We start from the raw sequence: 12,119 nt of genomic DNA on the forward strand, positions 1-12,119 counted from the left end.
TGCATGGCAAGGGTGGACATAAAGTCCAAGCAATGATAGGTTGCAGATACAGTAGAGTGCAGGCAACAGAGTCAGAAGTTTTTGAAGTGCATAGCTTCCCTTTGCACATCAGGGGGCGCTAGAGCCTTTTTTTCCGACTGGCGATGAGATATTATTATATCTCGGGTTAAAAGATCACACACCCAATAAAGGACAATTGCTTTACTAACTTCAAAGTATCATCAATGTTATCTTGTAGCTTCCACTGTCTTTTAAAACCTGCATTGTGAATGGTAATTCATCTTGAAAGTAACAAATTCAAATGGTCAATGGTAAAATTACTAAATGGTCAATATAGTCTAGTCTGTATAAATATGGCATCTTCTCCGTTCAGAATTGAGAACAGTGTGGCGACAAAGGCCATGCTGTTCACCTTGTGCACAAGTAGAATAAAGTATGATTGAGGAATGAGTGCGTTTTCAGAGTCCAGTTAATTGGTGATAGTGTGTGTGTGTGTTTGTTTTTGTCTCATCTCAGTAACCCAGATTTCATTGAGAATATTTGGGAGTGGCAGCTACTTTAACAGGGCTAGAGGTTCTCTCATCCTCATGTCATATATGTTTGCTGGGGTCAGTCACTCAATCAAAGAACTGTACAGTGTGGCAAGAGGCCCTTCAGCCCAGCTAGTCTATGCTGACCAAAGTAACTACCTGAGCTAGTCCCATTTCCCCGTGGTTATGCCATCTCTCTCTACGAAACCTTTTGATTCCATGTATCTGTCTAAATACCTCTTAAGCATTGTATTGACTCCTGCCTCTGCCACTTCCTCTGACAGCTCATTCCTTTGATTTTATGAAAATATTGCTTCTTTAAATCTTTCCCTTCCGACTTGTAAGAGCCATGTATCTGCTCTCAAGCAACACACACAAAATGCTGGAGGATTTTGGCCCAAAACGTCGACTGTACTCTTTTACATAGATGCTGCTCAGCCTACTGCATTCCTCCAGCATTGTGCGTGTGTGTTATCGGTTTTCAGTCGGCATTGTGTTCTGTGCTGTGAGTTCACTATGTTCACTATGATTGGTGCATGGTAAAAGCAAAGGGAATGAGTACCTATTTGTGCTCTCCTTTGTGCAGTATGTAGCTGGGGGCCGACGAATGTTGACTGCTCAATTATGCTTAACTTGCACTTGGGTACGCTTTCATTTCATTGCTTCAAGATTGTGTGCTTGCTAATTGCTAACAAAGGACCAAATACACATCTTTGACTATTAGAACAATCACTATTGGAGCTGACTATTGGGTGCACTGTGAAAGTATAACAAATCCATGGGGGTCACCTGCAGCGGAAATCGGTTTGGTTAGAATAGGTCATTATATCATTCCTCATTTTAGATTCCCCAAGCCCTGTGGAGAATAGGCTGGCCATTCGTCTCTTCTGCAGTTCTCTTGATTTTTGTAAAGTTGTAATAGGTCATCACTCACATACATTTCAAGATCCCTGCTGTCATTGCTTTAGAAACAGTGATACGAGAGAATCACTAGGGATACCTGGAAAATCTGCTGAAGCAGAGGAGGGTTTGTAGGGTGCTGAGTGCAGATGTGGTGGAGGCAGGGTCCACTGTAACCTCTGGGGACACAGGTACATAGCTCCCTGAAAGTGGAGTCACAGGAAGACAGGTGGGGAAGAGAGTGTTTGGCACACTGCCCTTCATCAGTCAGTGCACCGAGTACAGGAGTTGGGACTTTATGTTACAGCTGTACAGGTTGTTGGTGAGACCACATCTGAGTATTGGATACAGTTCAGATTGCTCAGTTTTAGGAAGGATAAGGGTGAGAAAAAGATTCATGAGTACGTTGTCAGCACTGAAAGACTGGGGGACTAGTAGGCACAGGGTATGCCAGAAATATTTCATAACACTGCAGCAAACCTTCCTGCTCTCATGTTCAGTGCACTGAATTGTGAAGGCCATGTTCCTTCTTAACCACGTTGTCTGCTAGTGTCTTTCACATCATACAAGACAGTGATGATAAATGTGATTCTTATTCTGATAGGATGCGGGTGAAATTCACCAAAATGTTGTCTAGGATGAAGAGAGATTGGAAGGGCTGGGTCTGTTTCTCCTGGAGCAGAGGCTGAAGAGCGGGTATAATTAAAGAATATAAAATTATGAGGAGCGTAGACAGGACAGAGTGCAGGAAACTTTTTCACCTTATCAGAAATAGGTGAACCTTGGGAACATATATTTAGGGTTAAGGGTACGAAATTTAGAGGGGATGTGAGGGAAAATGTCTTCAGCTAGAGTGGTGATGACCTGGAGACACTGCCTGGGAGATCAATGGAAGGAGAGTCACTAATGGCAGTGAAGAAATATCTAGACCAGCATTTGAATCAGCGAGTCAGGTTATAGGTCTAGTAAGATAAATGTAGATTAAGTTGGTAAATTGGTTTATAATTGTCCCATGTACCACCGTACAGAGAACCTTATTTTGCATGCCATCAATACAGATCATTTCATTATCACAGTGCGCCTCAAGGGAAAACACTAACAGAATGCAGAATACCATGTGACAAAGAAGGTGCAGAAGCAGACAGACAATAAGAAGTAGATTTTGAAGCCAAGAGTCGATCTTATCACCCAAGCTTGCTGTTCAACAGTCTTGTAACAGCACTGTAGAAGCTGCTGGTACGCCTGGTGGGACATGTAGTTTCTGTCTTATGGGACAGGGGAGAAGAGAGCGCGGCCACTGTGAGAGGAGTCTTTGATTATGCTGGCTGCAGCAAGAAGTGTGGACAATGAGATGGAGGGGTCAATACTGAAGAACGAAGCCCAAAGGATGAAGCTGGGACATTAGAGACTGGAGAGCCAGAGGCCAGTCCTGGGGTTGAAGGACTGTCTGTGTACGTGGGCTAGAGGAAAGGGGGTTTTTGATGGTATAATTTTCTTCCTTGCTGTATTCTGTTTCGTTCTTTCCTGTCTTGTTCTGCAGAGCATTGTGACATGCGATGTTTGCATGTCATAGTGGATGGAGACACTTGTGGGTCGCCCGCCCCTGCACATTCTGTCAATGCAAAGAACTTTTGTCGGCCGATAGATCCTACCTACCTACAAGGGGGGCAGGCACGTGCTCTGTTGCACTCCTCCTCGCTCGGTCGGTCGCCCTCTGCAGACTGCAACCGCCGCGGCTCCGGCACGGGACCTCCGGCCCTCATCTTGTTGTCTCACCCCACCCATGACCAGTCGCACCCGGCCAAGGCGTCTGGCAGCGGGCGGGTGGGAGGCTGGAGTTCGAGCCCGGAGGCTGACTAATGAGGCAATGAAACCCTCAAACCTGCTTCGATACATTGAGTCCAAGCACCCTGCACTTAAAGACAAACCCGTTGAGTTTTTTGAGCAGAAAAACCATGAGCAAGCAGGGCAGAAGCAAGTGCTGAGAGCCACGAAAACTAAATTGCGGAATAGACTGGACATACGGAACTCTCTTCAAGTATCACTATCTCCCATCGCCCCTCGATGGGACCATCTTGTTGCAGGGAAACAAGCCCAGGGCTCCCACTAATTCAGCGATATTGGTGTGTTGCAATGATTTTATATGTTCATATGAGGAAAATATGCGCTGTGAGTTTAATATCCAAATGTTACTTAAAATGTTATGATGCTCTTGACTTATAAGTGACTTATAATTGACTTATCACTATATTCATGCGAGGAAAATACGCGCTGTGTGTTTATTATTAAATTCGTTAGATAAACCCTTTCAGAAGTGAAATTGAGTGTATTAGCCACTTATAAGTGACTTATTGTTGACTTATCACCTATATTCCAGTCGTGATTAACACCTCCATCGGCCCCATCGGCTGGTCAGCAAGAATATTGTCAATATTAAACCTGTGCACAGTGCAAAAATGGTTGGTGACCGCTGCTCTAGAAAGACCGACCATGGTTTAGCTTCCCAAAATGCAACAACTGCCTTTACTCTCCATGAGCCTATCCAAATATCTTTGAAATGTTAAAAGTGTACTTGCCTGAACCACTTCTTCTGGCAGCTCAGTAGATATACCCATCCCATAATTTTGCAGAATTGTAACTTCTAATTAATTTTGTAAAATGTGACCTTTTTACCATAATATCTGCATGTTTTAAACAGAGGGTTTAAAATATATATTCAAAATGTACTTCATTCAGAAAAAAAATCTAAAGTAAATTCATCACAATCAGTCAATATTTCTATAATACAGCTGTTAGCGATGCTATCTCACAGCACGACAGACTGAGGTTTGATCCTGGCCTTGGCTGCTGCCTGCACGTGCAGTTTGCACGTTCTCCCTGTGACTGCCTGGATTTCCCCTGGGTACTGCTGTTCCCTCCACGTCGCACAGATTTGCAGGTTGTGAGTTAATTGCCCACTGCAAATTGTCCCAGAGGGGTGGAATCTGTGATAATGATGATAACGTGGAGAGAATTTTATTGAATAGTGATATGTAGAAATAGTGTAAATAGGTCATTGATGGTCAGGGTGGTTTTGATGGGCTGAATGGCTTGTTTTCATGCTCTGTTAGACTACAAGTGATGTTAACCCATTACTTGAAACTGGTCACCGTTTCCACCACAGACCCTTCAAAGATGACTGGAAGGTGTTCAAAAATCAATCTTAAAAGCTGAATATAAGGTTAGTGGCAGGATTCTTGGTAGGGGGTCCATTGATCACACGAAGCTTCTGCACAAGGGATTGAGACTGAGAGGCATGAGGTGATGTTGCTGCTCTATAGAACTCCGGTTGGACCTCACATGAAATATTGTGGTTCAGTACTGGTCGTACTGAAGCACCAGGAAGCTTTAGAGAATTAGCAGAGGAGATGCTGCCTGGATTACAGAGCGTGCCTTATGAGGAAAGGGTGAGCGAGCTAGAGCATTCCTCTTTGCAGCAACGGAAGATGGGAGACAACTTGGCAGAGGTGTTGTAAGATTTATTGTAAAAGGCATAGAAGTTGACAGCTCATGCCTTTTCCCAAGGGCAGCAATGGCCAATACCAGAAGACATCTGGTATTGGGTGGAGCTTAGGAGGACGATGATGCCTAACAGCGACTCCTTTGCTTGCATCTTCGTAAACAGCTTTATTACTATCTTTGATGCCTCTTTTGAAGACCCTGACCTGGAGTTACACGCTGACTTCAGTTCATTTTGGAAATGGGACCCGCTCTCAGGGCCTCGAGACCGGCCACTTGTCGATATGCCAAGGACGCAGCCTGGAAGACTAGCATGTCTTCAGGGTGCCAGATTTTCATGACTCTGCAGGTGGGCAGATTCAAGGCCGATGCTGCCACCCGACATGTCATGGGACTACACGGAAGATTGAAAGCAGCCAGTTGGCTGCTGGCTGTGTGCCCAGGCACTCGAGTTCTTTGGGCACACTGCTCGGAAAAAGCGATACAACAGACTTTTACCACCATAAATCAGTGAGTTGTTTAGTTATGTCTCCCTTCTCGCTGTGAAACAGGGACAGCACATTTTCCCTTATCAGGGAGAGAGAGAGCCTGTGGTATGTCAGATTACTAGATGAAAGATTAGTCTTTGGGGTACTGCAAGTCTGTGTCTTTATTGATGCTTTGCTGCACACTTGAGTGCTAGTTTGGGGTGTTGATGCTTTTTTCCTGGTGGGAGAGGGGGTGTCATTGCTTTGCTGCTGCTTATGCATGGAAGGGGAGAGCTGTGGCGGGGGTGGGCTTTGGGCTTCTAACATCTAACTGTCATTCATTCTTTGGGGCACTTGGCTGTTTTTGTGGATGTTTGCGAAGAAAAAGAATTTCAGGATGTATATTGCAAACATTTCTCTGACATTCAATTTACCTATTGAAACATACATTTAAGGTGAGCGGAGGAAAGTTTACGGGAGATGTCAGAAGTAGGCTTTTCACACAGAGAGTCGAGGGTGACTGGAATGCACCACCAGGCATGGTTGTCGGGGCTAAAACAATAGGGGCATTCAAGAGACTCTTAGATGGGCGCGTGAAAGTAAGGAAATGGAGAGCTATGGATGATGTAGGAAGGAAGTTTTGGATTTATCGTGCTTTTTTAGATTGGGATGACATTGTGGGCCAAAGGGCTTGTACTGAGCTGTACTATTCAATGTTCTATCAATCTCATGAGCTGCCTACTTTATGGAAACTGAGAATCTGATATTAAGTAATGGGATAACTCCACACACAGCACGGAAAAAGGTCATTCAGCCCCTTCGATGGTGAACACACAGGAGTCCTCACTGAAGAGTTGGCAGTGCAAAGGGTGAGCAGCTTCAAGTTCCAAGGAGTCAACGTCTCAGAGGGCCTATCCTGTGCCCGGCATCCAGATGTAGCCATATCGTGGCAAGAACTTCCTTACAAGTTTATGGAGATATAGAACATCACTAAAGGCTCTGACAAACTTTTATAGGTGTGCAATGGGAGGCATCGCGGCCTGACATGGAAATTCCAATGCAGTAGAATGCCAGAGTCTACGGGGAGTAGTGGACTCGGCCAGTTCCACTACAATCAGCTCTCCCCACGATCAAGGGCATCTACGAGAGATGACGACTCAGGAAGGTGACCTCCGTCATCTGGAACCCCGACTACCAAGACCATGCCATCTTCTCAACACTGCTATCAGGCAGGAGACATGAAGCCCCAAACTTTAAGGTTCAACAATAACGTCCTCCCTAGTGTCATCAGGTTGCTGAACTAACCTGATAAACCCAAACTCAACCTTGGACTGAAATCAGCCCAATACCCCATCGGCACGTCCCTCCCCACCATTGGCAATATCTACAATGAGGTGCTATCTCAAGAAGGCAACATCAACTATCCCACCATTCGGGCCACACCATGTTTTCACAGCTACGATCAGGCAGGAGGTACAGAAGGCTGAAGTCTCACATTACCAGCTTCAAGAACATCTACTTCCCTTCCACCATGCAGTTCTTTTACCAATCAACAGAATCCTCATAATGTCTATGCTTCTCGCTGGCTCAGTAAAGCAGCCAGCATATTCAAAGACCTCACCTGTTCTGGGCATTTTCCCCTCTCCCAATGGACAAAAGGTACAAAAGCCTGAAAGCACATAGCACCGGGCTCAAGAACAGCTTCGATTCCACTCTCATCAGACTCATAAATGGACCTCTTGTATGATAAGATGGAGTCTTAGTCTCACAATCTAATGATCTTGCACTTCATGACTTATCTGTGTTGCATTTTTCGACAGCGCTTTGCACTTTATTCGGCACTTTTGTTGTTTTACCTCACTCCAGCTCAATGTATTTGTAATGATTTTATTGTGATAATGATGATCTTTTTTACTACATCTTGGTACTTGTTACATTAATAAACGAAATCAATCGGTGCCTCGGTATAACAACACGACCATTTTGATCACTTTGCAGTAAACCTGTCTCTTTTGTCCTTATCGCATTCTTCTTGTAGAAAAAAACTGTGTACAATTTATGTTTTCTGTGCAATTGCTGCTTATATGATGCTATGAGTCTGTAATGCTGCTGCAAATAAATCTTTCATTGCACCTGTACACTCATGTACTTGTGACACATGGCAATAAACTTGACTGGTTCTGCCGCTCTACAAACTAACTTCCATGGCGTTTAAGCCCTGTGCACATATAGCTGTGACAACAAACACAAACTTGATTTGAATGCAGGAAAGCCCCAATCTGTGGCTTTTTCACAGCCGGACTTGCAGTTTTGTTTACATATTTTAAATATTTTTGGATTAAATTGCGTGCCATCTTGGCTGCCTGCAGTTTACTCCATCAGCCTCGCTGCACACTTACGGACAATGCTCTCTTCTCTCACAATGTCGCAAGTATCTAAATCATGTGCCTTTCCAAACTCATCCCAAACAAATCGGAGTGAAAACAGGAAATGCTTAAAGGGTAATCCAAACAGAAAACACTAAAAATGTTGAACTTGCTGTGCGTGGACCACAGACTGTCCAAATCTCAAAAGCACAAGAAAATAGGAACAGGAATCAGTAGAGCAAAAGGACTTAAGTCCCAGTGCAGCTTTCCCTAAAAGTCACTGTGGAGGTTGAGTCGGTGGTAAGGAAGGCAAAAGTAAAGTTAGCAATCACTTTGAGAAGACTAGAATATTAAAGCAGCGATGTAATGCTGAGATCTTAGAAGTAATTTTGCATACCACATTCAGAGTCGTAGAGCACTACAGCACAGAAGCAGGCCCTGAGCCCATCTATTCCGTGCCAATCTGTTACTCTGTCTAGTGCCATTGACCTGCTCCTGGACCATAGTCCACATGCCTACCCAAATTTCTCTTAAACGTTGTGACCGAACCCACCCCCACCACTTCCACTGGCAGTTTGTTCCACAATAACAACACCCTCTGACTGAAGAAGTTTCTACTCAGGTTCCCTTAAAATATTTCACCTTTCACCCCTACCTTCTAGTTTCACACAACCACAATGAAAAAAGACTGCTTACATTTATCATTATAATACCACTCATAATTCTGTATATCTCTATCAAATTCCCCCTCATTCCCCAGAGGATAAAAGTCCTAATCTATTCAAAATTTCCCTATGTTGGGCCCTCGAGTCCCAGAAACTTCCTTCCAAATGTTCTTTATACTATTTCAATATTATTGTTATCTTTCTTGTAGGTGGCTGACCAGAATTGCAAACAATACTCCAAATTTAGCCTCAACGACATCTTATAGAACTTTAACATAACATCCCAACTCCTGTACTCAATACTTTGATTTGTGAAGGCCAATGTGCCAAAAGCTCTCTTTATGATCCTATCTAGCAGTGCCACCATCTTCTGGCAGTTATGGATTTGTATTCCCAGATCCTTTTGTTCTACCACACTCTTCAGTGTCCTACTATTCAGCCCTACCCCAATTTGTCCTCACTCTTGTCTGCATTAAATTCCACCCGCATCCTTCATCCCATTTCTCCAGCTAGTTCAGGTCTAACTGCAAGCTTTGATAGCCTTCCTCACTGTCTATTACAGCCCAACTTGGTGTCATCAGCAAATTTGCTGATACAGTTTATCACATTGTAATCAAAATCATTAATACAAATGACAAACATCAACAGACATAGCATGGATCCCCATGGCAAACCAATAGTCAGAGGCCTCCATTAGAGAGGTAACCATCTAGCTCCTCTCTCTGGCTTCTCCCACAAACCAATGTCGATTCCAGTTTACTACCTTATCGTGAATGCTGAGCAACTGAACCTCTGGACCGATCTACTGTGTAGGACTTTGTCAAAGGCCTTGCTAAGTCCATGTAGACAACATCCACTTACGTTTTTTCATCAATTTTCCTGTTCACCTCCTCAAAAAATACTATAACATTAATTAGACATGATCTACCACACACAAAGCCATGTTGACTGTCTCCAACAGGCTTAATCAGGCTCCGTCTACCCAAATATTTATATATCCAGTCTCTTGGAATACCTTCCAATAATTTATCCACTACTGATGTCAGGCTCTCCAGAGTATAATTTCCTGGCTATACTTGGAGCCTTTCTTGAACAACAGAATAGCATTAGCTAATCCCCTGTCCTCTAGCACCTCAGCTGTGGCTAAGGATATTTCAATTACCTCTGTCAAGGCCCCTGATATGTCTGCACTAGACTCCCAAATGGTCCATGGGCACACCTTGTCAGGCCCCAGCAACTTATCCACCTATTTTGCCAAAAGTCAGCAAGAACCTCCTGTTCTGTAATCTGGATGCAGTCCATACTGTTTAGCCTTAGTTCTATAGACTTCTGTGCCCATCTCCTGAGTAAATGAGTGAATACTGATTCCAAAATTCCATTTAAGATCTCCTCATTTCTATCTGGCTCCATTTGTTGATAAGCATGTTGATCTTCAAGTGGACCAGTTTCTCATTTTCAAATAGAAGCTCTGCAAGTACTTGCCAGGAGCAAAGAAAATAACTTTATTAATCACACTTCTGGTAGACGATTGATCACTGCAATCAATAGCCGTTCGGAACAAAGCTTTTGAACCATCTGTACACCTGGCGTTTTTGTGGTTGGTGTGAACTGAAATCTCAGAGGTGCAGGATGGTTGTGGCATGCTGCGTATGGGCCAAATTGAGACGGAGGGGTCCAGGCCAGAGAACCTGGCATGAACCAAAGTTTGGCCATCACTGGAGTGGACTTGGAAGCGATTCGCTGCAGCAGAACTTAAATGAAGCGAGCGGAGTTGAGGGGGAGCCTGAACCATAGAGCGAGGAAAGATCCGAGGTTTGATCAATTTAAGCACAGGGCAGAATTGGAAAGGTCGGGTACGGGCCGAATCGAAGTGGTGGGGCTCAGGCCTGAGAGTGTATTGAAGCAGCAGGGCCTGGATCCAAGAGGTAGCAATGAACCAGCATTTGGACAGGTTGAAAAGGTCAGGGTGTCGGGGCTGGAGGCAAGGGACGGACAGTTCAGCTCACTGTCCTGGGAGGTCTACTTGTGTCTATGCTAAAATGAGGCAGTCGCCTGCAACTAACAGGTTCCTGAATCATCTGCCCTGATGCCTGGCTTCACGTCTGCAGACTCCTTTTCATGAACTTCGGATCTGGATGTTATTTGCTTACTTTGATTGCTTACATGTTTTTTTTTGTCTTTGTTTTTTCTCTCTGACAGTCTCTGTTTTGCTAATGGGTTCTAAAGGGTTTCTCATTTTGTGGCAGTCTATAAGGCAAGAAATTTCAATGCATACTTTGATAATAAATGTACAAACTTTTATCACTTAATTCTTTTGCTCTTAACCCAATTTCCCTCAGGATCAATAAAGTATGTCTGTCTGTCTGTCTGTATTTCTGTAGAAACTTTTGGAATTCTCCTTCACCTTGTCTGCCAGAAAAGCCCCACGCTTTCTTTTAGCCCTCTTGATTTCCATCTCTTGATTTCTTATACTCTTCAAGTTCCTTACTGCTTATACCTGCTGTGTACCTCCTTTTTCTTAACCAGGGCCTCAATATCCCCAGAAAGCTAAGGTTTCCTAAACCTGTTACCCTTGCCTTTTATCCCGACGGGAACGTACAAAATCTGTATTCTCAATCATTTTGAAGGTCTTGCACTTACCAAGCATCCAATTGCCAGTAAACAGACTATCCTAATCCACACCTGCCAGATCCTTTCTCCAACTTAGAATCTCAACCTGAGGACCAGTCCTATCCTTCTCCATAACTATATTGAAGCTATTGGAATTATGATCATTAAATGCAAAGTCTTCCCCTACACGTGATTCTGTCACCTGCCCTTCTCATTCACTAATACCGATCCAAGATCATGCAGTCTCTAGTTGGGACCTTTATATGGATTAAGAAAACTCCTGAAGACATTTGGCACATTCTACCCCATCCAGTCCTTTTTCATTATGGGAGTCCCAGTGAATATCTGGAAAGTTAAAATCACCTACAATCACAACCTTTTTTGCAGCTATCTGTTATCCCCCTACAAATGAGCTTTGTAAAATCCCACTGAATATAGGGAGATCTATACAATATTCCCATTAACATAGACAACCCCAACTAATTCATTGGTTCCTCCTGTACAGCCTCGATAGATGAGTCTGTCTTGTCTGAGCACTGCTATGCTATTTTCCCTGACTAGTACTGCTACCTCTCCCCCTTTAATCCCTGTCACTCTATTGCAGCCAAAACAATGGAATCCTGGAATGTTCTCCCGGACCTGCCCCCTCCTGCAATGGCTACAATGTCATAATTCCATGCTCCAAGCTCATTTGCCTTGCCTACGGTACTCCTTACCTTGAAGTAGATGCAATTCAGAACATTAGTCCAAACGTGCTCAACCTTTCAATTCCTGCCTTTGGAATACTGTGAGTAGTTTTGGGCTCCACATCTATGAATGTTCTGGCTCAGGAGAAGTTCCAGATAAATTTTTGGAGAATAATCCTAGGAATGAAAGGGGTAATGTATGAGAAGTATTTGGTAGGTCTGACCCTGTATTCATTGGAGTTTAGAAGCATGAGGGGGATCTCGTTGAAACCTAATAAATATTGGAAGACCGAGATAGAGTGAGCATAGAGAGGATGTTTCCAACAGTGGGAGGGTCTAAGTCCAAACAGCATAGCCTCAAAATAGAAGCATGTCCCTTTGGAACAGACAAGGAGAA

Source organism: Hypanus sabinus, chromosome 26 (assembly GCF_030144855.1).
Source record: "Hypanus sabinus isolate sHypSab1 chromosome 26, sHypSab1.hap1, whole genome shotgun sequence".
Lineage (NCBI taxonomy): Eukaryota > Metazoa > Chordata > Chondrichthyes > Myliobatiformes > Dasyatidae > Hypanus > Hypanus sabinus.